This window comes from Lemur catta, chromosome 7, assembly GCF_020740605.2.
Source record: "Lemur catta isolate mLemCat1 chromosome 7, mLemCat1.pri, whole genome shotgun sequence".
NCBI classification, from domain to species: Eukaryota; Metazoa; Chordata; class Mammalia; order Primates; family Lemuridae; genus Lemur; species Lemur catta.
The window spans coordinates 106,036,966-106,064,061 of record NC_059134.1 but is presented as its reverse complement, the minus strand read 5'-3'; the positions used below and the strand labels follow the sequence as shown (position 1 = coordinate 106,064,061).

The following is a 27,096-nucleotide window of genomic DNA, read 5'->3' as shown; positions in this document are numbered from 1 at the left end:
ACAGTCGGACCCTTGTTCACCTGGGTTTCTGGACACACGTCCTCACTCCAAACGTGTGGCCCACTCGTGTGGTGCCAGGAGGGATGCCGCCCACCTCCCACGCATCTCAGGGTCCATCTCCCGCCTTGCAGTGTGAACCCCACTGGCCGAGAACCGGGGTCCCTGTGTCTGCATGACTGCACACGGCCGAGCGCCCTGACCCCACGTGGCCAGGTACCCGGGCAACGTGTGCTCTGCCTGAACGCCCAGACGTTCGTCTGAAGTCAGGGCCCCCAGCTTGTGCTCTCTCCTCTGTGCGGAACCACAGGTCCCCCTGAGTCTGAGTGTCGGGGTGTCCTGCTCCCCACTCATCAGGGTCCCTTACAGGGTGTGCCCCTAGCTGCCTGCACCCCACGCCTCACATAGGCCCGCGTCCCGGGTCGGGGGCCCCCGGGTGGCCAGCTCCAAGTTCCACCGCGTCTGGGCGCCCGAGCCCCTTCCCCCTTGTCGGGGCCTCCGTGCCCAGTCACGTGTGGCTCTGGGCAGCCTGCACCCATCCGCCCACGTCGCGGAGACAGGCCGCGCATTGTCGCCCTGAGCCAGCAACGGCTGCTGTGCAGCCAGCAGCGCATTCCGGGGTTTGGCCCGCAGCCAAGGCAAACCCTCGCGTTGCTGGTGCTAGCGCCAAGGTGGGCAGACCCAGGGGCTGACCGAGGCGAGGCAGTGTGGAGGGGAGGGGGGGACCCTCCGTTTCAGGGTGTGCGATCAAAGCCTTCCCTGTGCACACAGTGTCCTGGAGTGGGGGATGTGGGGGTGCGGGACCCAGCGCCCGACAGAGGTGTGTCCTGGACGGGCTGCCAGCAGGACCGACTGCGGGTGCAGGGTGGGAGGAATGTTCCAGACCCCTCCAGCACTGCCATTTCCTGCCCAGGCTTCCCAGCCACCCACCCGCTGGCCCCCGGCTGGGGAGGGTGGGCCCCCGGCTGTCAGACTCAGCATCAGCTCGGGGCAGGGTCCAGGCCAGAGCTGCGGGCGCCCCCTCGGGGTGCCACAGGCCTCTGCCCGGCCTGGCCAGGCCTGTGGCGCTGTGAGAGCCCTCGGGGAGACAGGCCTCTGGCGCCTGCACCCCTGCCCACTCCGGCTCTCGCCTGGCCACGTGCTCCCTGGGGGGGGTCACGCGGGGGCCCCTAGCTTTCCAGAAACACCTGTGTGAGTGAGGAGCCGGCCCCACACCCCAGGCCCAGGCGGTCGGGCGAGAGGGGCTGTGCCGGCCCCCTGCGAGGTGCGGAGGACTGGCTCGGCCTCTGTGTGTCGCATGTCTCTGGGTGTCTCTGGGGGGCAGGGCACTGGGCCCCACCCTGCGGGACCCCCCTCTTCAGACGTGGAACTCCAGGTCACCCCAAGGTTGGAGAGCCTTGGCCCACTGGGGACCGCAGTGCCACCCACGCTGTCAGGCCCCCTAGGCCCCCAGATCGGGGCAGTCCCGAGCGATTTGGCCTGCCGAGCGCACCTGGGCTTGCGGTGAGACCCACAAGGAGCCCCTTAAAACAGGTTGGGGGCTTTGGGGACAGCTGAGGCTCCCCACACCAGTCGGACAGGCTGGACCGAGCACTGTGGGCGCTGCCTCCGCTGTGCAAAGCCCCGCTCTGCGGGGACCCCTTGTTCAGGGACCCCGGGCAAAGGCCGTGATGACTTACAGCAGCCCAGTCGAGTGGCGGCTGGGCTCAGAGAACGAGGAGGGCGCGAGGGCCCACGCCACAGAGGGTCCCCCGCGGCTCCAGCTCCAGAGGGCCCCGCCCCAGGCCTGAGCGTCTGGGCCCCGAGGGCTGCCCCCGCCCCGTCCCTCGCTCAGACCTGGTGGTCTGCGGGTGGCCCTCCGGCCCTGCCCAGGGGGCCTCAGGTGGCTGAGCCCGGCTCCCCAGAGGGAGTGCAGGGCAGCTGGGGTCCCTGCCACCGCCCACAGGGCCTGCCACAGCCTCCCGGGTCCTCCCCAAGGGCACCACCGGCCCGGCAAGGGCTGGCCAGTGGTCAGGGAGCTCTGCCCGGGGTCGGGAGCAGGCTGGGCAGAGGTCAGATCAGCCGGGCTCCAGGCCACAGCTCCAGAGGTGGCCTGACCTGGGCTCTGCAGACCCCTGCTCCCACCCAGACCTGGCTCCGCCCACGTGTGCCCAGCCCAACGGCCCTGGCAGGTGCTCAGGCACCCCCTCCCGTGTGCAGGCCTCTCGCTGGCCCCTCATCCAGGCAGCAGCTCAGCCTCGTCCTCCCGGGGTGTCCTGGGACCCCTGACTGTCCAGAGCTTTCCTCCTGGGCCCCCACCACCGACGGGGACCCTCTTTCTGGATAAAAGTCTGCGTCCTGGCAGCCTGGTCTGTGCAGAAGCCTGAACTGGGGCCCGTCTGACCAGCCCTGCTGCCGCCCTCGGAGACGAGGCCGGGTGGCCGGGACCCCAGGAGGTCTGGGCCGTCTTGGGGTGAGCTTTAGCTTCCTGACCTCAGCTCTCCCCCCCTGCAGGCCCCAATCGGGGGTACAGGAGTCCCTCCCATCCGCAGCCATGGTAGGGGCTGACCCATCCAGAGTCACATGCTGAAGTCTGAACTCTCAGCACCTGCGAATGCAATTGCAGTTAAAGGTAGCATCTTTAGAGAGGCAGTCAAGTCAAAACGAGGTCAGCAGGGTAGGCCCTAATTCAACAGAGCTATGTCCTTCTAGCAAGAGATCAGGACACAGACGCCACACAGGGACGCGAGGACACGAGGAGAAGGCGCCGTGTGTGTGCAAGCCTCGGGGAGGCCTGGGAGGAACACGCCGTGCGCCACCCCGATCGCAGACTCCGGCTGCCAGACCGAGGGACAACAAAGGCCTGTGAGCCCCCATGTGTGGTGCAGTGGTCACTGCTCACACAAAGGCTCACTGTCCACGCTTCCCGCTCCCACTGCCCACGGCCAACCGTGGTCCGAAAATATCAGATAGAAAATTCCAGAAATAAACAGTTCCTAAGTTTTTCAGTTGCGCACTGTTCTGAATATCATGATGAAACCTCACACCGTCATACTCTCACCACGAGAAGGGTGAGGACAACGAGATGTTTTGAGAGAGAGACCACATCGCGCACCATTTGTTACAGTGTGAACTAAAACAATCCTAAGCCCCCCACCCACTGACCGGACCCCACTGGGCCAGGGGGACCCCAGAAAGACCTTAAAGTTGCTGGCCAGGAGGAGAAGGAAGGTCAGACGCCCCAGTCATGACTGTCAACGGAAAAGAAGCCACACTCTGTAAAATAATTTTAAAGAGATTTATTCTGAGCCAGCTTTGAGGACCCCAGCCCGAGCTACACCCAGGAAGCCTTGGGTGGACTCGCTGTGGCCGGGAACGGTTTGGTTTCACACACTGCAGGGAGACAGGGGTTACAGGTAAAGCCATAAACCAGTACAGTACATTGGTTTGGCCATCTCGAAGCGGGGGCTTGCAAGTCACAGGTGGGGTCAGGGACCCTTTAGTTGACAACTGGCTGAAAGAGCGCGGCTGGGTCTGAAGGCCCAGCAGTCGGCGGGCAGGAATGCATGAGCTGAGATAAGGGTCTTCCGCCTCTCCTGTGACGCTGTCCGGGAATGCGGTCGGGAAGTGAACGGCGTCATGTCGGGTTAACAAGACCTGTTTAGTGAGTTGTTATCATTTGCAGGTGAATCACCAGGGACCTCAGGAAGGAATCTGGGCAAAAGGAAAAGGGGAGAGTTCAGTCCTGTGCCCCTGCCTCTTGCAACAACAAGACACTAAATCATCCCCAGGCCCCAGGCCGTGCGGGGCGCAGCAGGGGCCACACCTGCAGGCGGTGCCCTGAGCAGGTCTCCCGCGCGTTGGTGACTGTTTTGAACGTCCCGGGCCTCTTCTCCGATCAACAGACATCCTTACCCTCATCTAAAACATTCCAACCCTGTAGGCAAAGCTTCAGGTCTCCAACCAAATCAAACCAAAGAATCTTTAAAGCCACCTGTGACCGCAGGCCTCCCTTCAAGACGTCCTGCTTCCTCGGGCCACAGCGACACACGCTGCCCACGCGCCGACCTGGGACACCACACGTCATCCGTGTCAGAACCACAGGTGTCGGAAACCCAACTGCACCGCGGCACCTTCCTCAGGACCTCGCGAATAAACCTCTTTAAATTATTGCACAGAGTTTGGGTTTTTCCCCATTAACAACAATATATTTTTATAATTGTTCTATTTTGTTGTTAGTTATTGCTGTTAATCTCTATGAATGTGCCTAATTCATAAACTAAACTTTATCACAGGTGAGTACACACAGGACGTAACACAGCGTTTGCTGGGGTCGGGGCTCTCCTGGTGGCTTCAGGCCCCCTGGGGACCCCGGCCACCAGGCTGATGCCCAGTGGGGGGAGCCACCGTGCGGGGACACGGGGCTTCCTTGCTTCCAGCTGCAGGGCCATTGGCAGGCACCGAGCCGGCTGCCCCCAGGATGCAGTCGTGGTTTAGGGTTAGGCAGGAAGGAGGCGGCACCACAGCAGCTTGACGACATTGGTAGAGGGTCTCTCTGGAGGTGCCGGTTCCCGCCCCAAGCGTCAGCAGGAGGGAGGGAGGAGGAATCCCAAAGCCCAGTGCACTGGCTGACGGCCCCCGACCCAGACTCAGTCCGGCCACCAAGCAGCTGCCCCCCCCCCAACCACCCCAGGGAACAGAACCCTCCTGGGGGCTTCAGCCCTTCCTTGCTGGGAGTTCGGCCTTCGGAGGCAGCAGCGGCCAGCGTGGCCCTGCTAAGTGGGGGCCGTGCGCTGGGGCCACACGCAGCTCCGTCCGGGCCGCTGTGGCCTGCGCACCTGGCGGGGCCTGGGCAGCCAATGGCAGGGCAGACACCGGCCAAGCCACTTGGTCCGTGTGGCGGCTTGTGGGTCTCTGGCGGGCATTAATGTGTGACACAGAGAGAGGTCTTCAACACGTCGTGCCACTCATGCTGGCCCCTCCACAGGCCTCTGACCTTCCTCCAGGCCCCGGCCGAGATAAGCAGCTCACGGGGCCTTGCCCAGGAATCCGTATATATCCTCACCTTGGCCACGTCTCCTTCCAAAGTGAGAGTCGGCTCTCAGCTCCCAGGGGGATGGTCGAGGTCCCCCGATGCCCCGCGAGGCCACCTGGCTGCGGAGGCCATGCGGCTGCCACCCTCCTTCAACACACTCCCAAGGATGGAGCCAATCCGCCAGGAGGCTAAGCTTGGCTTGTCGCCCCTCTTTCATCCGCTCACAAGGGACACCCTACGGCCACAGGCGCAGCTGGGGGAGGGGCCCAGGGCCAGTGACACAAGGTCTAGGCGGTTGCTTGGCAGTTCCAGGCAGGTAGTTGTTGCTGCAGCCACCTGTGCCCTCTGGTCCCGCCTGGGCCCGACCCAGGTTGCTACCGGCTGCTGCTGGGCTTGTCCAGCTTTGTGATTTGATGAGTCCAACAGAACCCCCATGGGTAGTTCTATCTCTCTCAGGGCTTGGTGACATGCCAGGAGCTGTCTCTCTTTTTTTTTTTTTTTTTTTTTTTTTGAGACAGAGTCTCACTCTGTTGCCTGGGCTAGAGTGAGTGCCGTGGCATCAGCCTCGCTCACAGCAACCTCAAACTCCTGGGCTCAAGTGATCCTCCTGCCTCAGCCTCCCAAGTAGCTGGGACTACAGGCGTGCACCACCATGCCTGGCTAATTTTTTCTATATATTTTTAGTTGTCCAGCTAATTTCTTTCTATTTTTAGTAGAGACGGGGTCTTGCTCTTGCTCAGGCTGGTCTGGAACTCCTGACCTCGAGCGATCCTCCTGCCTCAGCCTCCCAGAGTGCTGGGATTACAGGCGTGAGCCACCGCACCCGGCTGAAGAGGAGCTGTCTCTCAATAGGCATGAAATTCTCTGCTGCGGGGTGCAAGGCCTTGCTCCAGGACCCCAGGAAATTGCACCGCGATTCACCGCTGAGGCTGCCGTGAACTGCGCACGGCTTCTTCCCCGCCGGGGACACCGCACCTGCACCCTCCACACGCCCACCCCGCTCAGAGCTGGCAGCCTTCGGCGTCACCTGATGGGCCAGAGCAGAACTCCTGGGTGTGGAACGTGTTTCCCCCAGAGCCCAGCAGAGAGGGCGGCTGTCGGCCGGTCAGTCAAGCGGCCTATTCTGTTAGTGCCTGGGAGCACCAGGCCTCGGTGCTCCCCTTACCAAGAGGGGTTCGGGCCCCCGACAGCCCCGCCTTGATTGCTGCTCCCCTAGAGGACCGGCACTTACAGATGTCTTTCCTGCACTCTGGGAAGCAGCCGTGAAATTAAGCAGAGACATCTATTTACGGAGAAATCTTAACCATCCTCCCGATAACAGCGGTCCTTTTAGAAATTGTGGCTGAGATTCCAGAAAACAATAGCAGCCCCGGGAGGCTCAAAAAGGGAGGCGGAAACTCTGCTGACTCAACTCTCCTCCCGAGAACAACCAGAAAAACCAGGGGAAATTTTTTAAAAAAGAAAGACAGAAAGGAAAACCTTTTGAAGACACTGGAGGGCTTAGCAGGGCGGAGACTGCGTCTGTCGGAGACACAGCAGAGGAGGGGAAGCAAGACAGGGGAGCCCGGAACCTGGGCAGACCACGCCTTCCTTGTCACTTGCTGAAAGTGGGAGACCCTGGGCAGAACTTTCTGCCGTCCCTCCTGGCTGCAGGGACAAGACATGGTGCTCGCATGGGGGACGTGTGGGAGAGGTCCTGACGGGGCCCCAGGTTTGGTTGGGACCCGCAACGCTGCCCTCAGGAGGAGGGGAGAGCCGAGGGGACGTGTCCTTAGCGGGACTGACGCCAGCCCTGCGTCCCCCCAGTCCCTGACAGCTCTGTAGCAGCTCACGCCCAAGCCTCTCTGCAGGGCGACTGGGTCAGCAGAGCCTCAGCCGAGCACCTGCGTCGGCTCCGGCCCTTGAGGAGTGAGCGCGCTCATCAAAACACGAGAACGTAACAAACACAGGGAGAGACCAAGAAAAGATTCATCTCCTCTTGAATATAACTCTGATTGTTACGTTCAAGAAATTAGATAACAGACAGAGAAATCTGACACAAAACTAGAGATTATGAAAAAGAATCGAACAGAAATTCCAGAATTAAAAAAATACAAAAACCTCAATTCTGGTTAAGATGAACCTGATAGCAAATTAGGCACCACGTGAAAGAGAATTCGTGACCTGGAAGAAAGACAGAAGGATGAGAAATGCAGGAAGGAGCGTAGGTGACATGTGCGGCACAGGGAAACGTCCAGACTGTGACCGGAGTCCCAGAGGGGAGAGCGCGGAGCCTGGACAGTCTATCGAGCTGAGAGTTTTGCAAAACCAACTAAAGCACGAAGCCATGGATTAAAGCACCATTACAAACTCCAAACAGCATGAAGTTTAAAAAACTGATGGCTGGACAAATCACAGTGACCAATGACAATGAGGAAATCTTCGTAGGAGCCGAGAAGACAGACAAGTGACCCGAACGGAAGTGGCAGATGAGCTGTGAGGCAAATCGTGGTCGGAAGAAATGGAACGAGGCATCAAAGACTGAAACGCCATCTACCGACCTAGAATTCTATGCTCGCTGAAAATACTCTTCAAATCTAAAAGAAAAATATAGACATTTTTGACAAACAACAGACAGAATTTGTCAAGAGAAGACAACTGTCTTCAGGCGTCAGACAGTGGCATCAGCCGACTGTGGTCCCCAAGAGGAGACGCTCGTGCAGCGAGTTCTGTGTTCACTCCAGGGCTCTGAAAACCAGTGAGGAAACGGCAGACAATTTGACCAGAAATGGAAAAATGACCCAGACGAGCACTTCACAAAATAGCATATCCAAATTTCCAAGTAACATTTGATCAGGTGCTCATGTGTAGCTGGAGAAATGCAAATTACAACAACAATGATAATTTTATGGCAATAATTTTAAGGTCTGAAAATAATTCCAAGGTTGAGAAGGAGGTGAGCCTAGACCCTCACACATGGCTGGGCGTGTGTTTGCTTGTGCAACCGCCGTGGAAAATACCGTGGCTTGACGAAATTGCCATGTGTGCAGCTCAAACGTGGTCAAATACCAATAGTTTCATGTACATGAATATATGTGCACACACATGCATATCTTATACATGCATATACATACATGCATACACACCACACATCCTGGATATATGCATGTTTGTTTGCATCCTTCATAATGTTGTGTGTTTCTGCAATTCATTGATTTGCACTGCCATATAATATTCTGTTGAAGTAATATCCACATTTATTTATCTATGCTACCATGATGGATATCTGGATTGTTTACTAAGATTTTGGCACATACAGTGTTGACGTGATATCAAAACCAGTGCCCAGCAATGGCTAGTGGTTACCAGGTGAGCAGGGACATATGAGAGATCTCTGGAGTGTCAATACTATTCTTTTGACACTCTCTGGAGTGTCAATACTATTTTTACCTGAGTGGGGGTTACATGGATGTTTGCTTTACAGTAATTAATGCATATATGCTTTATGCATTCCTTGGTACATTTCAAAATAAATAAATCAATAAGTGGTTGAATAAAGGTACAGTTTCACACCCTCAATATTCTGAAGATGTCCATTATTCCCAAAATGATGTATAGATTATATGAGATCTCGATCAAAATTCTCACTGGTGTTTTGTGGACATTGGCAAACTGACTCTAAACATTTATGCAAATGCGCGGGACGAAGGGAGCAAGGCGCTTCTGCACGGCAAGTCCAGAGGACTTTCCCAGTCAGATACCAAGACACTGTACAGCCACTGCAGGCAAGGTGTACGCTGTTTTCCTAAGTGGTAATTGATAGCTCCTGCGAACAGAATGGAAGCCAACCCCGGAGAGCGACCTGCGCGTGTTTGGACAATGGGCACAGGGCACAGCTGGCACCAAAGCACAGTCATTTCAGAACAATAAGATACCCATGTCGATACAAAAAGGAATACACAAAATGAGCTCTGTAGATTCACATCCTAAAACATTCAGAAGAGACTAAAAGAGAGTATTTTCATGATCTGAGGTAGGAAAATATTAGCTGAACCACATTTGAAAGAAAATGGCATTGACATGTTTGACTAGATTTAACTCTGCAAGTCCTGTTCATGGAAAGACGCCAGAAACACAGTTACAGGAAAAGTCGCAAGGTGGGAGGCTACGTTTCGAACACACGTAAAAAACGAAGGGGTAGTATACAGAACAAGTGATCACCTCTGCAAATCATTAAGAAAATAAAACAGGAAATGCAACAGAGAAATGGACAAAACATTTAAATAGTCATTTCACAGGCATGGAAACTCAAACAACCAAGAAACACTTAAAAAGATATTTCAGCTCGTCTATAATCAGGGCATGCAGATTTAAACTGCACTAATTGACAGACAGCTCTCCAAAGATGCACAAGTGTCCAACAAGCTCACGAAAAGATGCTCGACATCACTAGCTATCGGGAAACTCAGATCCAAACCACAAGGACATAGCACTTCATAACCACTGGGATGGCTACAATGAAAAAGACAAAATAACAAGTATTGTTGAGGATGGGGCGAGACTGGAACCTCGTACACTGCCATCGGGAATGTGAGATGGCGCAGCCACTCTGGAAAACAATCTGGCGGTTCCTGCAAAGGTTCAGCATGTGTTACCATATGACCCAGCAGCTCCACTCTCAGATGTACAGCCAGGAAACTGTGCACCACTCAGAAATCTGTGCACGGATGTGTACAGCAACATCACTCAAAATCGACACAAAGAAGAAACATTCCAAATGTCCAGCAATGGAGGAACGGATAAACAAAATGCGGTCTACCCATGCAATGGAATACTATTTGGCAACAAAACGTAATCAGTTACTAATATGTGCCACAACACGGGTGAGTCCGGAAAACATGCCACGTGAAAGATGCCAGTCACAAGAGACCTCATATTCTGTGATTCCGTGTGTATGAAGTGTCCCAATGAGCAGATAGAGGAACAGAAAGTAGATTCGTGGTTACCAGGAGGCAGGGGGGTGGGGATATTGGTGGATAATGGCTACTGGGTACAGGGTTTCTTTATGGGATGCAGAGAATGTTCTGGAATTACATAGTTGTGATAGTTGCACAACTTTGGGCATACACTAAAAGCCATTGTACATTGCATGATATGTGCATTATGTCTCAATAAAGCTGCTTTTAAAGAATCACACTGATTTAGGATAGGCAGACACTGAAACGCCTGGCAGACCCAGGCGTTGGCAGGGATGTAGGATGTCGAGATGTCTCATTCCGTGCAGGTGCAGTGGAAGCTGGCACGACACCTTCAGAACAGTTTGGTACTGCCTGGGAAATCTGAAAGATACCTGTTTCTTGTGCCTCCCTTGTAATGTCACTCCCGGGTGCAACAGCCTGGAGGAGCCACGTAACGAGCATGTCCCTGAGGGCCCTTTGCCGGGGTGTTTCTGGCCGCCCCTGACTGGGGATGAGGCCAGCGCCCACGTGAGGTGACCCACAGCAGGACACAGACCACACAGGTACGGGCCAGCCACAGAGGACCCGGCACTGGAGAGCCCACGGCCACTGCAGACAGCTGAGGAGGCCGAGGGAAAGCAACGCACCCGACACGCTGCCCTTTACACAGCTGAAAAACAGGAGCATGGAATGGGACGGTGTAGGGACACCCTCACAAGGAGCAACGATGAGAAAGGTGCCGGGCCCGGGACTCAGGCCTGTAATCCCAGCACTCTGGGAGGCTGAGGCAGGAGGATCACTTGAACCCAGGAGTTCGAGCCCAGCCTGAGCAACTGTGAGACCCCATCTCTACAAAAATACCAAAATTAGCCGGGCTGGTGTGCACCTGTAGTGCCAGCTACTCAGGAGGCTGAAACGGCAGGATTGTGTGAGCCCAGGAGTTCGAGGCTGCTGTGAGCTATGATGACACCACTGCATTATAGCCCAGGCGACATAGCGAGACCCTGTCTCAAAAAAAAGAAAGAAAAGAAATTTCGGGAAGAAAAACATTATAGCCAGAAAGAAGGTAAAACTCAGCAAGAAATGGGGAGTTAGTTAACTGGTAAATACGTAAGTACAACTAAAAATATGTTAACTTAAAGATGATAAAATAACTAATTTATAGAGGTTAATAAAACACAAGTAGAGATAAAGTACCTGCTGATAGTGCCTGAGACATAAGCGGAAGAGACAGGCTGGAGCCAGGCGGCTGAGGAGGAGGAGGAGAGTGACAGACGACAGCCTTCATCAAGATGCAGATTGTATTTTAAATGTGTTTTTATTTCACATAGGGAAGTTCACTGTTTTCGTACATTCAGTTCTGTGAGCTTTGAAGAATACATAAAGTTACATAATTGCCACCAGTATCAGGATATAGTACAATACTGCCACCACAAAACTGTCCCTCGAGCTTCCTTTCTGCGGTCAACCCTCCCACCCTTGACCCTGGGCAGCCACTGATCCACTTCTGTTCCCTATTGTTTGTGTCACTTCCAGAATGTCACAGGAGTGAGATTGCACAGTGTGCAGCCTCCTCGCCTGGCTTCTCTCACAGCGCAGTGACCTGAGGGCCACCCGCAGCTCTTCCTTTCATTGCTTTGGGGGGTTCCGCGAGGTTTACCCAGTCACAGGGTGAAGGACACGGGGGCCGTTCGCAGGCTTTCGTGATGACAATACTGCTATTTTAAACATTTACGCACGGGTGCTTGTGTGAACACGAACTCTCACTTCCCTCTAAGTACCGTGGACTGCGAAGGCTGGACCGTCTGTGAGTGCGTGTTAAACTTCCTAAGATACAGCCCGTGGACGCTCCCGCGGCAGTGGGTGAGGTCCCAGCTGCGCCCGTCCGCACCCACACTCGGCCTGTTTAGCGGTTGTTCTATTGCAGCCATGTCACTGGGTGTGCAGTGGTCACCCGCTGCGGGTTTGACTCGGATGTCCGTGACACCGTGGTGTTGAGCACGTTTTCCGGCGCTCGTCAGCCGTCTGTGCAGCTCTGGTGCAGCCTCTCACGTCTTCTGTCCACTGTCTCGTTGGGTCCCCTGTTTTCTTTTGTTAAGTTTTGAGAGTGCGTCATGCAGCTGCGTGCAAACTCGCCATGGGTAGGCCATCTGCAAATATCTCCTCCAGGCTCACAGCTCGTCCTTTCGTTTCCTGAGCAGCATCTTTGGAAGAGCAAAAGTTTTCAGTTTTGATGACGCCCGACTCCTCAGTCTTCCCCCTGACAAGTTGTCCTTCGATGTCCTATGGTCCAAGATCTCTGCCTCGCCCAAGTGCATGCGGACTGTTCTTCTATGCTTTTGTAAAGAGTTTTTTGTGCTACATTTTACATTTAGGTCTATGAAATTTTGCTTCAGTGTGAGGAATGTTTTGAGGTTCTTTATCTGCTTTGCTTGCGGACAGCATCTGGTGGTTCCCGCACCGTTTACTGAAGGGCACTGCTTTGTCCGTAGACTTACTTCATGTCTCCATCACAAACCGGTTCACCGTCCTGGCATGGGACACCCCTGGGCTTTCTGTCCCCACCTGCTGCCCAGCGAGGCAAGAGAGGACAAGGTGGCTGGAGTCTGCGTGGCAAAGTGCCGTGGGGGAGGGGCGTGGAGATTTGCACAGGGTCCCCTCAGCTAGGACCAATGCCTGTGTCCGCGGAAAGGACAAACACTGGGGAAGGAAACGCCCTGGAGGAGGTGAGGGGGCAATTGCAGGAATGCAAATAGGCACAGTCACACACCTCACCACAGGCGGGGCCCTGGCCTAACGGTCTAAAAATCCCAATTAAAAGGCAGAACTAGTCAAATTGGATTTTAAAAAAGAAAAGTATGACCCAACTTTATGCTACCTATAAAAAGACACAAATAGACTAAACATAGATGGAACAGCAATGAGCAAGTGAAATTTGAAATTAAAAACACATGACCACTTTCACTAGCACCCCAGAAATGAAATACTTGGGTGTAAATCTAACACAATACGTACACAATCTGTATGAGAAAAACTGCAAAACCCTGATGAAGGAAATCACAGGAGACGTAAATAAATGCAGAGGTATTGCACGTGCGTGGACAGGACACCCCCGGTCAGCACACCAGCTCTCCGTCTACAGATCCGAGGCAATCCCAACCACAATCCCAGCAAGTTATTTTGTGACTATAGACAAACACACTTCAAAGTTTATAAGGAACGACAAAAGACCCGGTGTAGTCAAGGCAATGTTGAAGGAGAAGATCAAAGCCGAGGACTGACGCTCCTGCCCTCGAGGTGTGCTCAGAGCTACAGTAACCAAAGCCACGTGGTGCTGGCAAAAGAATACACAGATCGTGGGCAGAAATCAAAGCCCAGAAACAGACTCTTGTAAATAAAACCAACCGGACTTGGACAAAGAAGCAAAGACGATTCCATGGAGAAAAGAAAGTCCTTCCAACAAACGATGCTGGCACGATTGGATATGCAGAGATAAATAGGTCAGAGAATCTAGGCATGGACTTTACACCTTCACAAAGATTAACCCAAAATGGACCAAAGACCTAAATGTAACGCAAAACTACAAAACTCCTGGAAGATGACACAGGAGAACGTTCAGTGCACTTTGGGTATGGTGACGGCTTTTTAGAAGCAGCACCAAAGACAGTCCAGGAAAGAAATAATTGACAATAATTGACACGCTGGACTTGACGACAATTAAAAACTTCTGCTCCGTGCGAGACGCTGCTCAGAGGATGAGGAGAAGCCACAGACTGGGGGCGGGGGACGTTTTCACCACACACGTATCTGCTAACGGACTTGAATCTAAAATATGCAAAGAACACTAACAACTCAACAATTTGAAAATCCAACCTAGAAATGTAAAAAGGCGTGAACTGATGCCTCACCGGAAGGATCTGCTAAACTTCCGGAAATTGTTAGCAGAAGTTTAGCAAATCCAGTCCCAAAATACATAAAAGGACAACAGTCATGACAGAGCAGGGGGCATCCCAGGGATCCCGGGTTATTTTAACATTTAGAAATCGATGAATTTAATTCACCGTCTGAACAGACTGAAAAAGAAAAACCACGTGAACATCTCCGCGGGCACAGATAAGAGCTCCCAGCAAGCAGAGAACGAAGCTCACCTTGTCCGTAACGACGGAAACCGATGCTTCTCTACACGGTGAGCAGCAAGGCTTGGACCCCGTCCTCCCACCCCGACCCAGCGTGGTCCTGGCTTGAGCCGGGGCAATGAGGGAAGGAAGGAAGAAAATGTGTCCAGACTGCAAAGGAAGCACAACTGTCTTTGTTTGAGGAAGGCAAGCTCATCTTTGAAGAAAATCCCACAAAATCCATGAAAAAGTTCCTAAAACTGATAAATGAGTTTAGCAGGGTTGCAGGATAGAAGGTCAATAGACAAAAATCGACGCTATTTGCACACACTGGTAATGAACATTTGAAACTGGAGTTTAAAATGACCATTTACAAGAGAATTTAAAATAGGAGATATTTGGAGATAAATTTGACAAAAGACGTCCAAGACCTGTACTCGGAAACCTCTAAAACACACAAGAGAGAGTAAGAAGCCGAGCCTGTGAGAGAGACGCGCCGCGTTCATGGACAGAAAAAAACCAATGTTGTGAAGATGTCAGTTCCTTCCAAATTAATCTATAGATGAACCCGATCTGAATCAAAACCTCAGGAGGATTGTTCATAGAAATGTACAAGCTGATTTAAAAATTCATGTGAAAATACAAAGGACCTCAAGTCACTGAAATACCTTTGAAAAGGAACAACGTTGGATGACTTACCCTACTTGACTTAAGATTTTTTTATAAGGCTACAGTCCCGACGGCGGCAATGGTGTGTAGACACAGGAGTAGGCAGATGCGTCAGAACAGGGCGCCTGGAAGAGACCCACACACGGTCAACCGGTCTTCAGCCAAGCTGCCAAGACAGGATTATCTTTTAAACAAATAGTGTCGGAACAACTAGATAGTCGTACAAATGAAACTCCAACCCTTAACTCACATCATATACAAAAAGTAATTCAAAATGGACTATAAACCTAATGTAAGAAATAAAACTATAAAACCTCTAAAACACAGGTGAAAATCTCACTAACCTTGAGTTTAGCAAAGATTTATTAAATGCAGCATTAAAAAGTATTAAAGAAAAAAATCAGTAAATTGGACTTCGTTAGAAGAAAAAAATTCTGCTCTTTGAAAGACACTGTCAAAAGAATAAAAAGGACTACCTCACAAAGAAGATATACAAACGACTGACAAATACATGAAAAAACGGCCACGTTTATACGTCATTAGGGAAATGCAAATTAATACTGGAGTGAGATTCCCCTGCACATCTCTGCGAAGGGCTAAATTAAAACCGCTGAGCATACTAAGTGTGGGTGAGGGCGTGGAGCACGGCTGTGGGAATGGAACATGCTACCAGCACTTTGCAAACATGGAATATTTCTTTTAAAATTGCCCACGTAAAGCTGGGTGTGGTGGCGCAAGCCTGTAGTCCCAGCTACTAGGGAGGCTGAGGCAGGAGGATCACTTGAGCTCAGGAGTTCGAGTCCAGCCCAGGCAACACAGAGAGACCCTGTTTCTACAAAATTAATTAATTAGATAAAATAAATTTTTAAAATTCCCTATATATTGACCATGAGAGTCAACACGGAGACTTGTGTTACACATAGATGTTTCCAGCAGCTTCACTTGTAACAGCCCAAAGGACCATCGCCAGTTGAACGGATGAATAAACTGTGCAGTGTGCCTACGAAGGAAAACTACTCACCAGTAAAAACAGTGGAACATCGACTGTGGGCGGCAGCCTCCCGGGAGACGGCCACGCCCTGGCCCCCCGGACACGGGAACACACGGTGTCAGGTGGCAGAAGGAATCATGGCTGCTGAACAGCTGACTTTAACACCGGGAGATTGTCCCGGATTATCTGCGCCAGCAACGTGGTCACGGGGCTCTGAGAAGGGAAAGCAGGAGCAGAGTGCGGGGCTGTGAGGAGCGCTCAGCCGCTGGGGCCGGCTTCCGCGAGGGGACCGGCCACGGGGGAGGACGCTGGTGGCAGTGAAGCTGAGGGGCAGAGGGAAGGGCTGTCCCCGGAGCCCCCAGAGGGAGCACAATCCTGCCCGCCTGGGTTTTGGCCCAGTGAGACCCGTTTTGGAGCTCTGGCCTCCAGAACTGTAAAATTACAGCTTTGCGTTGTTTTAAGCCACTGAGTGCGTGGCAATTTGTTTCAGCAGCAAATAGACACCTTGTGTGTCACCCCCACACAAGGACTGCTTTAGCCCTGATGAGTGACCGCAAATGTAGCGGCTTAGAACGATGCAGACTTATTATTTTACGGTTTGGGAGTCAGAGGTTGCACACGGTTTCACAGGGTGAGTACCACGGCATCTGCAGGGCAGGGCTGGGGCCCTGCGGGTGGATCCGCCTGCTTGGTCCTTGTTTGTCTGCAGTGCCAAGAGGCCACCAGCAGTCCTCTCCGGCGTTATCTCCCATCTGCAGTCCGGCAGGGCAGCACCGTCCACTCTCTGCTCTGACCAGCGGCCCCTGGGAAGTCCAGAACAATCTCCCCCCAAGCTCACTGCCTCAGTCACGTTGGGGGGCCGTGTGCCACACAGGTTGTGGGGATCAGGATGTGAACGTCTCTGTCCGGTGCAACAACAGAGTGGATCGGGGCCCGGAAGGACAGGGAAGGCCGCGGAAGGCTGCTTCTCCAGCTCAGGATCTGGAAGCTCAGGGAGGGTCCCCTGCCCACTGGGACTCTGTCCAGGCCACAGAGGAGGGGGAAGCCTTGCCCTTAGGTGGGAGGAAGGCAGCAGGGACTGGGATCATCACCCCAAAAGGGATGTGACTTCTGCATAACTTGCAAAAAGCAAGATCAGGAGGTGCTGTGTGTGTCCTTGAGCAATTTCCTCCATGGGTGGCCTGAGTCTCTTCATCGGGGACAGGGGAACAAGCCCCTGTCCCCCGACCGGGACCTGGGGGATGAGACAAGACAGCGGGTAAGGAAGGGCTGCAGGGCTGCGGCCAACTCCACGGCTGTGGTCGGGGCTGTGGCCACCACCTGCAGGCAGCTGTCTGGGGCCACCGCCCCCCTCAGCACTTTCCCCCACTTGGTGCCAGGGCTTCACTGCGACCTCACCTTGGTCTCCAGCCTGGCCCTAGGCTCCGGAACGTTGTCCCCACCCCAGACCTCCCTCACTCTCTGCACGAGTCCCCAGCCGCAGCCCCCACGTTAGTTACCAGCCCCAGGGTGGGGCACGCTGCGTCTGGGTTCCCGGATGCTGTCTGCACCCCAGGAGGGGAGACCGCTCCTGGCTGAGGGGAACACCCTTGTCGTGGTCCCAGCAGATGGAAGGACACGCTCAGCCCGGCCCAGGGCCCAGGGTGCTGCCCGCCCAGGCAGAACCTGTGTGTGGGGCCAGGGCGGGACGGTGGATCCGGGACCACTTACGAAGGGCCTGGAAGGGGCTCCCCCCGCGGGGACACGCAGGCCTGTGTGCGCAGGGAGGGCGGCTGTCGAGAAGAGGGGCTGCCTCGCAGGGACAGGGGAGGGGGGCCCGGCGGTGGAACCTGGCAGCCTGGGAGCCAAGGCCGGCCTCACATGACAGCCCACGTGGGGACAGCAAGAACCGCCGGGGAAGGGGAAGGAAGTCGCTGGCTGGCCTGGGGACTGCAGAAAGGGCCTCCTGTCATGCGCTCAAAGGTCAGGACCTGGGACTCAGTCACTCGGGGAAGCAGAGGCCTCTCCCGCATGCCAGGGGCCTGGGGTCAGGTGACGCTGCAGACGTGCTCAGTGGTCCCTGCAACGTTGCTTCTGCCACACCCCGCCGGTGCCACAGCTGTCCCCTCTCACCTGCAGGCGCTCCTTCTGGATGCTTCCAGCAGCTTCACACTCTTCTGTGCCCCTCCCAGCCACGGCAGCCCCTCCCCACAGCTGCTCTTGGCACTGCCGGCCACTCTCCTGTGGCCCCCCAGCGTGTGGCCCCAGAACCCCTGCTCTCTTCTCCCCACACGCTCCGTCTCCAGCTGTCCCCCTCCCTGCCCTCCCTTGGCCCTCTGTCCACCATCACCCTCGTGGGTTCCTGCCGCCCGTCTGGGCTGACGGGACCCCCAGGTGGCCTCCCCTGGAGGCTGTCCTCCCTGGCACCGCCCGAGTGCCCCAGCCTGGTCCCCAGGCCTCTCCCACCACCTGGGTGTCCCCTCGGGCCCGAGGAGGCAAAGGCCCCTCAGCTTCCTGCCGCAGCCACCAAGCAAAAGAGGGGACAGAGAAGGGCGGCCACACCGCGAGCCCCGCTGTGGGCTCCTCCCCGCATGGAGAGCCCAGGTCACCATCCCATCCCACAGTGACAGACTAAGGCTTAGAGGGGACGAGTAACCCACCGAAGTCACACAGCTGGGGACGCCCGCCTATCTCCAGAGCCCTGCTTCCTGCTAGCTGTGAGGAGGGGAGGACAGTGCGTGACCCCGGATCTGCGTCCCTGGCTTGGAGTCCCTGCAGGATGAGAGTGGAGGCCGCAGATTTGTCTCGGGCGGGGCTGGGCCCATCCCCCCAGCTCGGCCCTGCCCCCCTCGGTGCACCAGGGTAGCCCCAAACGGCCCCCCTAGTCCAGGCTGGGAGACTCGGGCAACGTGCAGGGCACACGGGGCCGCCTGTGCTCACCCGGGGCTCCCCGCCCTTCTGAGTCACCGCTCCAGAGAAAGGGGGTGCTGCAGCCCCAGACCCGTTTATCCAGCTGCCTGGGCGGGACAGGGTGCCACTGCGGAGCTGGCATCCCCAGGGGCAGCTGGGTGCTGACAGCCACCACTGGCCCACCCTGGGGAACAGGCCCGGCTGTGGGCAGAGGCTGGGCCAGGGTCGTGGGAGGTGATAAGGTCTCTCCCTGCAGTGGGACCAGACGGGGCCACAGCAGAACAGGTACTCCCAGGAGCGGCGGGCGAGCCATGCCTGGGCTCGTGGGGACCCGGCTCCCTTCTCCCTGCCCACCCACCCCTGCAAGGTCACCACGGGGTCCACGTGGCCCTGGCCTCAGGCTAGGGCTGGACCCGAGATGAAGGGGAGGGACGTGGGCAGCCCCTGCCCCGTGGCCACGCCGCAAGGACTGCCGTGGTGGACAGAGGCAGCGTGGAGGACAGGTGGCCTGGTCCCCTTATCGGGGCAAGTCAGGGTCCCCGGAGAGGAGCTGGCCCAGGGCGAGGCTGGTGGGGGAGGCCAGCCAGGTGGCTGTGAATGCAGGTGTGTGGATGGTGTCTGAGGCCGCTGGGGGCGAGGGAGGAGCCCCCACCTCGTCAGCCTCCAGGTGCCCAGGCACAAGTCCTGCCTTTGTTCCATGGAGAACGTGGATGGCCCAAGAGCACTTAGGGGAAAGCCACAGGCATTGCCCAATTCTTCCCGACACTCACCAGCCAACATGGAAAACAAGCCACTCAGGCCAGCCCAGCCTCGCTGAACTCGGGGCAGAACAATCCAATCACCACCACCGCCCCTGGCTAAACTCGCCTGCCCATCCCCCGTCACCCCAATGGCCCCATCTCCCAATCACCCTGATGGCCCCATCCCCCCCTGTCACCCCAATGGCCCCATCTCCCAATCACCCTGATGGCCCCATCCCCCCCCGTCACCCCAATGGCCCCATCTCCCAATCACCCTGATGGCCCCATCCCCCTGTCACCCCAATGGCCCCATCCCCCAATCACCCTGATGGCCCCATCCCCCCCCGTCACCCCAATGGCCCCATCCCCCAATCACCCTGATGGCCCCATCCCCCCCGTCACCCCAATGGCCCCATCCCCCAATCACCCTGATGACCCCATCCCCCAATCACCCTGATGACCCCATCCCCCCCCCAGTCACCCCAATGGCCCCATCCCCCAATCACCCTGATGACCCCATCCCCCCAACTCATCCTGATGGCCCCATCCCCCAACTCAACCCAGGTCCTCCACTCAGCCTTTCTCACTGTGCCCCCCTGCCCCAAGCTTCCTCGCAGGACACCCCAGCGTCAGGCTGGTGGGGCTTCAGGATTCAGCCCCTCCCTCCTCCTATCCTCCCCTTCCCTAGATCTCCCACGAATGCCTAGACCAGTGGTGACTTCCAGAGTTCCGGTGAAGTCTCCCAGGCGTGCTCTGACCTCACTCTGCATCTCCAAGGCACTCGGGACACCGCTGCTGGCAGGCCCAGCCCACAGTCACACGCACTGTCTGGGCCCCAGACTGAACTCCTCTTCCTCGCCTGGCATTGTCCATTTCAACAAACGGCAGTGTTGGGGGCAGAACCTGCCCTCCCCAGACACCCGCATCCTGACCCCCGGCACCTGTGAGCGTGCCCTTCCCCGGCAATGGGGACCCTGACAACGTGACCAGATACGAGACCCTGAGATGGAGATGACCCTGGACTACCGGGGCTGGCCCCTGTGTGAGGGGGAGGCCGGGGGTCAGCGCCGGGGAGAGGGTGGCGACACAACGGGCACGGGTCAGAGTGGCGGCCCCAGCCGGGGAGCAGGCTCACCCCGCTAACGCCCAGCTGCGGCCCAGCGAGGCTGACTGTGCACTTCTGGCCCCCAGAACTGAGAACGACTGTGGTTTGAAGCCACCCAGTTTGTGGGCATTTGTCACGGCACGACAGGACTAGAGCAGGCGGCTCTGTTCCTAGAGTGGCCGATGCCGGAGCCAGGTGACACCCTCATGTCTCGAAGCAGAGGCGATGCCGCCTCCCCCTCTTCCTCCCTCGCCACCCGCCTCTCCCCAGCACCCCCCGCCTGCCCCTGCCTGTTCTCAACGTCACCCTCTGGGTTCACCTCCCTCCCACCCGGAGAGCCCCCGGGGCCTCAGGTCACACTGGGGGCCGTGACCACTGCAGGCTCAGGCCTGACCACTCCCCCGCTAGCTGCCCACTGCTCCGGCTGGACCCTCACCCGACCTCCCTCACAGCACGTGGGGCCAGGAGCCCCCTCTCAGAACCCCCTGCCTGACCCTCCTCCCCGCACATCCGGCCCAGCCTGGCACCACTGGGGGCCCGTCCAGTGCGGCTGCCTGGCTTTCCACCCTGCCCAAGGGCACCTCCCCAAGGACACTTTCCTGACCCTAGTAGCCAGGGTCTTCAAAGAGACAGACCCGTGGGATGCGGACGCACGGAGAGGAAGATTTGTTTGAAGAATTCGCCCTGCAGCTGTGGGGGTGGCAGGCCTGAGACCTGCAGGGCGGCCTGGAGCCCGGGGAGAGTGGGTGCCGCAGCTCGAGGCCACCTCTGGCAAAGCCCCTTCTTCCTCGGGGACTGCAGTCTTTTCCCTCAGGGCCTTCAGCTGATTGGACGAGGCCCACCCACGCGGAGGGGCATCTGCGCTACTGATTTAAATGTTAATCTCACTGGAAAACGCCTTCACAGAAGCATCACTCCACGGGAGCCGGCTTGTCTCCCACTAAGCGAGGGCAGCTCTGCCCTCCCCGGGCCTCCCACATCCCGGCCAAGCCACACCCACACCAGTGCACCCTCTGGCCGCGCGGGCCCCCGGCATCCCTCCGACTGCCACCCCACAGCCTTGCCCACCACCCTTGAGCTCGTGGCAGCCCGTCCAAGCGCAGGGTCTGCACACGCAGCTCCCCCAAGCCCAGAAGGCACCCCCTGCCATCCCCATCCCTCCGTTCTTGGGCTGCCTCCTGTTTGTCGCTCAGGACAGTCTTTAGTTGTCACCGTGGACACCCCGACCTCCTCTGAGGCAGCCCGGCCAAGCCCCAGGAAGGCGGGTCTGTCTGTCTTGTTCACCCCTAGTGCGCACAGCGACTGGCCCCCCATGGCTGCAGCGCATTTTGTCAAAGCATGAAGGAGTTCCTGACCAAGCTTGGGGACAGCGAGTCACATATTCAGTCATTCTAAGAGCTGGGGCCCGTGGACTCTGCAGGGCCTGCTGAGGCAGGTCCCAGACCTGGGGGCTCCTGGGGCCCCCCAAGGCCCTCATGTGGCTGCCAGGTCTCTGCTCTCCCAGGGCAGCCATGAGGGATGAAGGCTACAGCTCAGGGCTCAACCCTTGGGGCTAGAGCACCTACTCCAGAGGGCTTGTGGGCCACTGGGACCCTGAACTCCTTTTTAACAGTGCCTGCACTTAGCCCTGAGAGACTGCTGTACTCCTAAGGACTCTGAGTTTTGTCTACATCTCAGAATTCCCAGGAGCTGAGGGCACCCAAGCAGTATATGTATATAGAGAAGGTTAGCTTAAGAGATCATCCAGTTCGCCCACCAGGCTGATGACTGACGCATGTGACTTTCCTGTACGGTACCTGGGCCCACCCAGCCCCAGGAGTGCACCCAAAGATACCCACCCAGGCAGCCAGTCCAGAACCGCGCCCCATACTAGGCACCAAACTGGGGGATGCTGGGGCCCCAGACAGAAGGACACACAGGATGGGCCTCCCACCGGCTCCGGCCCTAGATGCTGTTTCTCCCCCTTGTGCAGAAAACTGGGCGAAGGTCCACGGGACAGTGGCCAGGGTGGGAGGCCCGGATGGCCCTGTCCTGTGGTCGTGGTGGAGGACCTAAGGGGAGGCTAACGGCACGGTGCACCTTCAGCCAAGCCAGGTCTCTGCCCTGCAGGGCACCCAGAAACCCCATGCCCTGGGCCTGGAGGGAACCTGGAACAGCAGTGTCTGGGCACCCCTCTGCCTCCCCAACCTGTGCCGGCACCCCTCCCCCTGTCCCCACCTGGGCCTGGCACCCCTCCCCCTGTCCCCACCTGGGCCTGGCACCCCTCCCCCTGTCCCCACCTGGGTCTGGCACCCCTCTCCCTGTCCCCACCTGGGCCTGGCACCCCTCCTCTCCCTCCACCTGTGTCTGGCACCCCTACCCCTCCCATAACTGTGCCAGCCATTCACACCACCCCTCCCCCACCAGCTCCAGTCCTATCCAAGGTCAGCTGATGCAAAGCTAATTCCCTCCCCAGCCTCCGCAGCTGCTCTTGCAGAACTAGCAGCTGGGCCCGTGGGGGGGCCCCAGGGAGCCGCTCCCCCTCCCTCAGAGGCTGGGTGGCCGGCTCTCAGAATGGGTGAGTCAGGCCTACAGGAGGGAGGGCAGGCCCAGCGGGATGACTCAGCATTTCAGCTGCTCCCCACCCACCTCGTGGGGGTTAGAAACCACTTCCCTGCTCAGACCAAGCAGCCTGCCGCACCCCCAGCCTGACCCTGAGCCCATGCCCTGAGCTCCAGGTTGTGGGGGGGCCCAGACCCCCTCATTTCCCTCCGGACGCCCAGAAAAGCCAGTGGGTGGGTCCAGGGGTTCAGAGCAGGAGCACAGGAGTGGGGAGGGCATCGCACTGGGGCCGAGGGGGTGGGCTCAGGGCCTCCCAGTGAGGAGGGCAAGGCCTGGGGTGTGGCCAGGGCGGGCCCGGGGTCCTCTGGGGGAGGCTGGGGTCTCTCCCTGTTGCAGAAGAAATGATGCCGTGACCCTGCTAGAGCTCCGGGTCAGGCAATTCATCCAACACCACGGCCGTGAGGACCCCCCACGGGGTCTCGCAGGACACGGACAGGGCTCAACTCTGCACACAGCTCAGGCCAGGGGGACTTAGAGCCACGCAGTGGGGTGGGGGTCAGTGGGGAACGGTTCAGGAGGGTTCCTGATCAGACACGGCGGGGCTCCTCGGCAAGCTGGGTTTCACAGGGACGCGCACAGCTCGGCGGGCAGCGGGGTCGGAAGCCTGCGTGGTTTGTCTGAGCACAGAATCTGTGTGGGCTCCCACAGCCCTCGGCGTCCCCTGTCCTCGGGGCGCCTTCTCAGGGAGGACGCGGAGGAGGCTGAGGCCCCAGGGGTGTCCCCGGAGAGCGCAGTGAGCTCCGCCCTGGGCCCACAGCTCTGTTCAGGGACGGAGGAGCAGAACCCAGGCCGAGTGAGGGGTCCCCCACACACTGCGTCCCAGGCAGGAGGACAGGGCTAGCGCTGGGCCTGGCTCCAGGGCCTCGGGCAACAGGTGCCTCCCCTGGCTTCCGCTCTGCGGACAGGAATGACAAGGCCTTTCCTGCCCCCCAACAAGGGAGGGTGTGGGGCCAGTGGGGAGAGAAGGGGGTGCGAGGACTGCTCGCCAGCACCACAGCCTCTTCTTTCGGGGCCCCCAACCCCCCCCACCAGGCCTGCTCTGTAACTGAGGGAAGGAGGGGGAGGAGAGCAGGCCCTGTGGCCATCCCTGCCCAGCGACCCGTCCCTGAGACCAGGGCCCCTCCATCTCTTCCTCTCTGCCAGTCACTCGGTCTGCCTGCAAGTTAAGTTCTTTCTCCATCTCAAAAAGTAAGCAGGCCACATGCAGTGGCTCACGCCTGTGATTCCCAGCACTCTGGGAGGCCGAGGCAGGAGGATCACTTGAGGTCAGGCGTTCAAGACCAGCCTGAGCAAGAGCGAGACCCTGTCTCTACTAAAAATAGAAAAAATTAGCCAGGCGTGGTGGCACATGCCTGTAGTCCCAGCTACTCAGGAGGCTGAGGCAGGAGGATCACTTGAGCCCAGGAGTTTGAGGTTGCTGTGAGCTAGGCTGACACGACGGCACTCACTCTACCTGGGCAACAGAGCGAGACTCTGTCTCAAAAAATTAAAAAAAGGCAAACAGTGCGGTGGACCCTACTCTCCCCACAGGCTGTGTCCCCGCTGGGCACTATTTCTGGAAGGATCCCTTGCTGGCCCAGGTCCTCCCCTGCTCTCTCTTTTAACCCCCCTCACGGATCCTAACATCTGATGCAGAAGTGCGGCCTCCTGCCCAGCTCCACTCCACGAAGTGCAAACGCAGTGTCCCTGCACCACCTGCCCCTGCCCCAGGCACGAACCCCCCCCATACCCCGGGGCAGTTACCCAGCGGCTTCCCACGGGGGTCCGTTTGGCCTTGGGTAGACGGAACTACGCAGAACACGTTCATGCCGGATCACTTCCACTCAACATGATGCTCGTGGGGTTCGCCTTGTTTTGCGTGGAGTTGCCGTGTGTTCCTTCCCAGGCCGCACCACAGTCATCTGTCTGTGGAGTCCGTGGGCTCTGGGAGCTTTCCGATTTGGGCCTATGGCCAGCGGTGCCGGCGCTCTGTGCGCCTTCTTGTACCTGACTTGGGGCCAGCCGTGCACGTCGGTTGGTTGTGAGCCGGACGTGGCACCACTGGCCAAGGACAGCGCAGGACCCACTGTGGGGGACAGGGCCACGGGGGCCTGTGCAACCCCCAGTCCCAGCCTCACGTCCTCGCCAAATCCCAGCGCTTCCATGGTCTTGTTTCCGCGTGGCCGTTCTGGTGGGCGTGTGGGATGTCGGCCTGGGGTTTTAAGTGCACTTTCCTGATGACTAATGGGAACAAGTGTCAATGTTTATTAGACATTTGGATTTCTTTTTTCGGATGTAAAATGTCTGTCAAATCATCTGCCCCTGTTTTCCTACTGGTTGTCTGTCTTTTCATTGACTTGCAGGAGTCCTCGTATTTCAGATACTAGTTCTTTGTCAGGTAGATGTAATTGTCCAGGCAAAGAACCCAGACTCTGCACAGAAATTTAAAGAGGTTTATTCTGAGTCTGAATATACGCGACCATGGCCCAGAGCCACACCCAGGAAGCCTTGAGAAAGTGGTCCCGCCGTGGTGGGGTCACAGTTTGGTTTTACACATTTCAGGGAGACAGGAATTACACATAAAGTCACAAATCAACACACGGAAGGCGTGCATTGGTTTGGCCGGAAAAGGCAAGACATCCTGAAGCAGGAAATTACAGGTTACAGGTGGGTTTGAAGATTCTTTGATTTGTAATTGGTTAAAGAAATGAAGTTTTGTCTACAGGCTTGGAACGTTTTAAGATAAGGAGCTCTGTTATTTAGAGCTGCGGTCCCCAACCTCCAGGCCATGGACCCTTCATCTGTATGTGCAACTGCTCCCCGTCACTGGCATCACCGCCCGAGCTCCGCCTCCTGTCAGATCAGCGGTGGCATTAGATTGTCCCAGGAGCGTGAACTCCACTGTAAACTGCACATGTGAGGGATCTAGGCGGTGGTTCCTCATGGGAATCTGGTGCCTGGTGATCTGGGGTGGAGCTGATGGTGCCAGCACTGGGGAGCGGCTGCACATGCAGATTGTCACTAGCAGAGAAGCTCAACTGCACAATAAATGTGATGCACTTGAATCATCCCCAAACCACACCCCCCGCCCTGCCCCCCATCCGTGGAAAAATTGTCTTCCATGAAACCTGTCCCTGGTGCCAAAGAGGCTGGGGACCACTGCAGTAAAAACAAGCCACCGGACATACACTGGACAGACACCCGACTCAAGGGATCTGTTGAGTGAACGGAGGACCTGCAGAGGTGGTTTAAGCTCTGTCTTGCGTAGACTTTGGCCTGGTAATGAGTCACAAAAGACATCTCCAAGAAGGGAGGGGGGCATGACGAGGCGTGTCTGACCCCCATTCTCGTGGTCAGCACCTGTAGGGTACTTCTGGGGTCCCCTTGGCCAAGAGGGGGTCCATTCAGGCAGCTGGGGGCTTAAGATTTTATTTCAAATGTAATACAACTTGTCTCCTCTCTGTGGGTGGCTTTCTCACTGTCTTCACGGTGCACTGAGGAATAGAAGTTGTTAATCTTACAATCCAATGTATCATTTTCCCCAAAAGAAGTTAATGCCGTTTTTTTCACTATTAATAGACTTTACTTTTTAGAACAGTTTTTACATCCAGAAAAGTCAAGGAGACAGTGCAGACTCTCCCACCTCCCCCACAACATGCAGGTCCCCACGATTCGCACCTTGCCTTAGGGTGGGACATGTGTTACAAGTGACAGCTGACTGCTGACTCAAGTCCAGAGTTTACATTAGGTCGCTCTGAGGTTGTGCTGTAAATTTTGTGGGTTTTGACAAATGCCTGGGGTCCTGTGTGCCCCAGTAGAGAGTCCCACAGGACAATCTCACTGCCATAAAAACCATGTGTGTGCCATCATCAACGCCCCGCCCCCCCCAGCCCCATCAACCACCGTTCTTTCTATTGTCTCCATAGTGCTGCTTTCTAGAAGGTAAGAGTCGGGGTCACGTGGGGTGCAGCCCTCTCAGGCTGGCTCCTCCACTCGGCAGTGCGGCCCTAAGGCTCCGCCACGTCTTCCGGCTCTCTCCTCTTCGCCAGGGAGCCCCCG

The 27,096-nt window shown here is 56.9% G+C and overlaps 1 long non-coding RNA gene across 6 annotated transcripts in view; it reads right to left on the bottom strand.

Annotated features, from left to right (window-relative positions):
* Window positions 1-3,260: 3,260 nt before the first annotated feature.
* LOC123642906 overlaps window positions 3,261-27,096 on the bottom strand; it is a 28,001-nt gene continuing 4,165 nt past the window's right edge. For 2 of the 6 annotated variants that reach the window (XR_006736555.1, XR_006736558.1), the window contains exons 3-6: window positions 17,434-18,474; window positions 15,754-16,957; window positions 14,763-14,898; window positions 3,261-3,690 (exon numbers count right to left, since the gene is read on the bottom strand). This is a non-coding gene — a long non-coding RNA (uncharacterized LOC123642906). The remainder of the gene's footprint in view (window positions 3,691-14,762; window positions 14,899-15,753; window positions 16,958-17,433; window positions 18,475-27,096) is intronic. The other 4 variants (XR_006736554.1, XR_006736559.1, XR_006736557.1 and 1 more) reach the window with 3 other exon arrangements.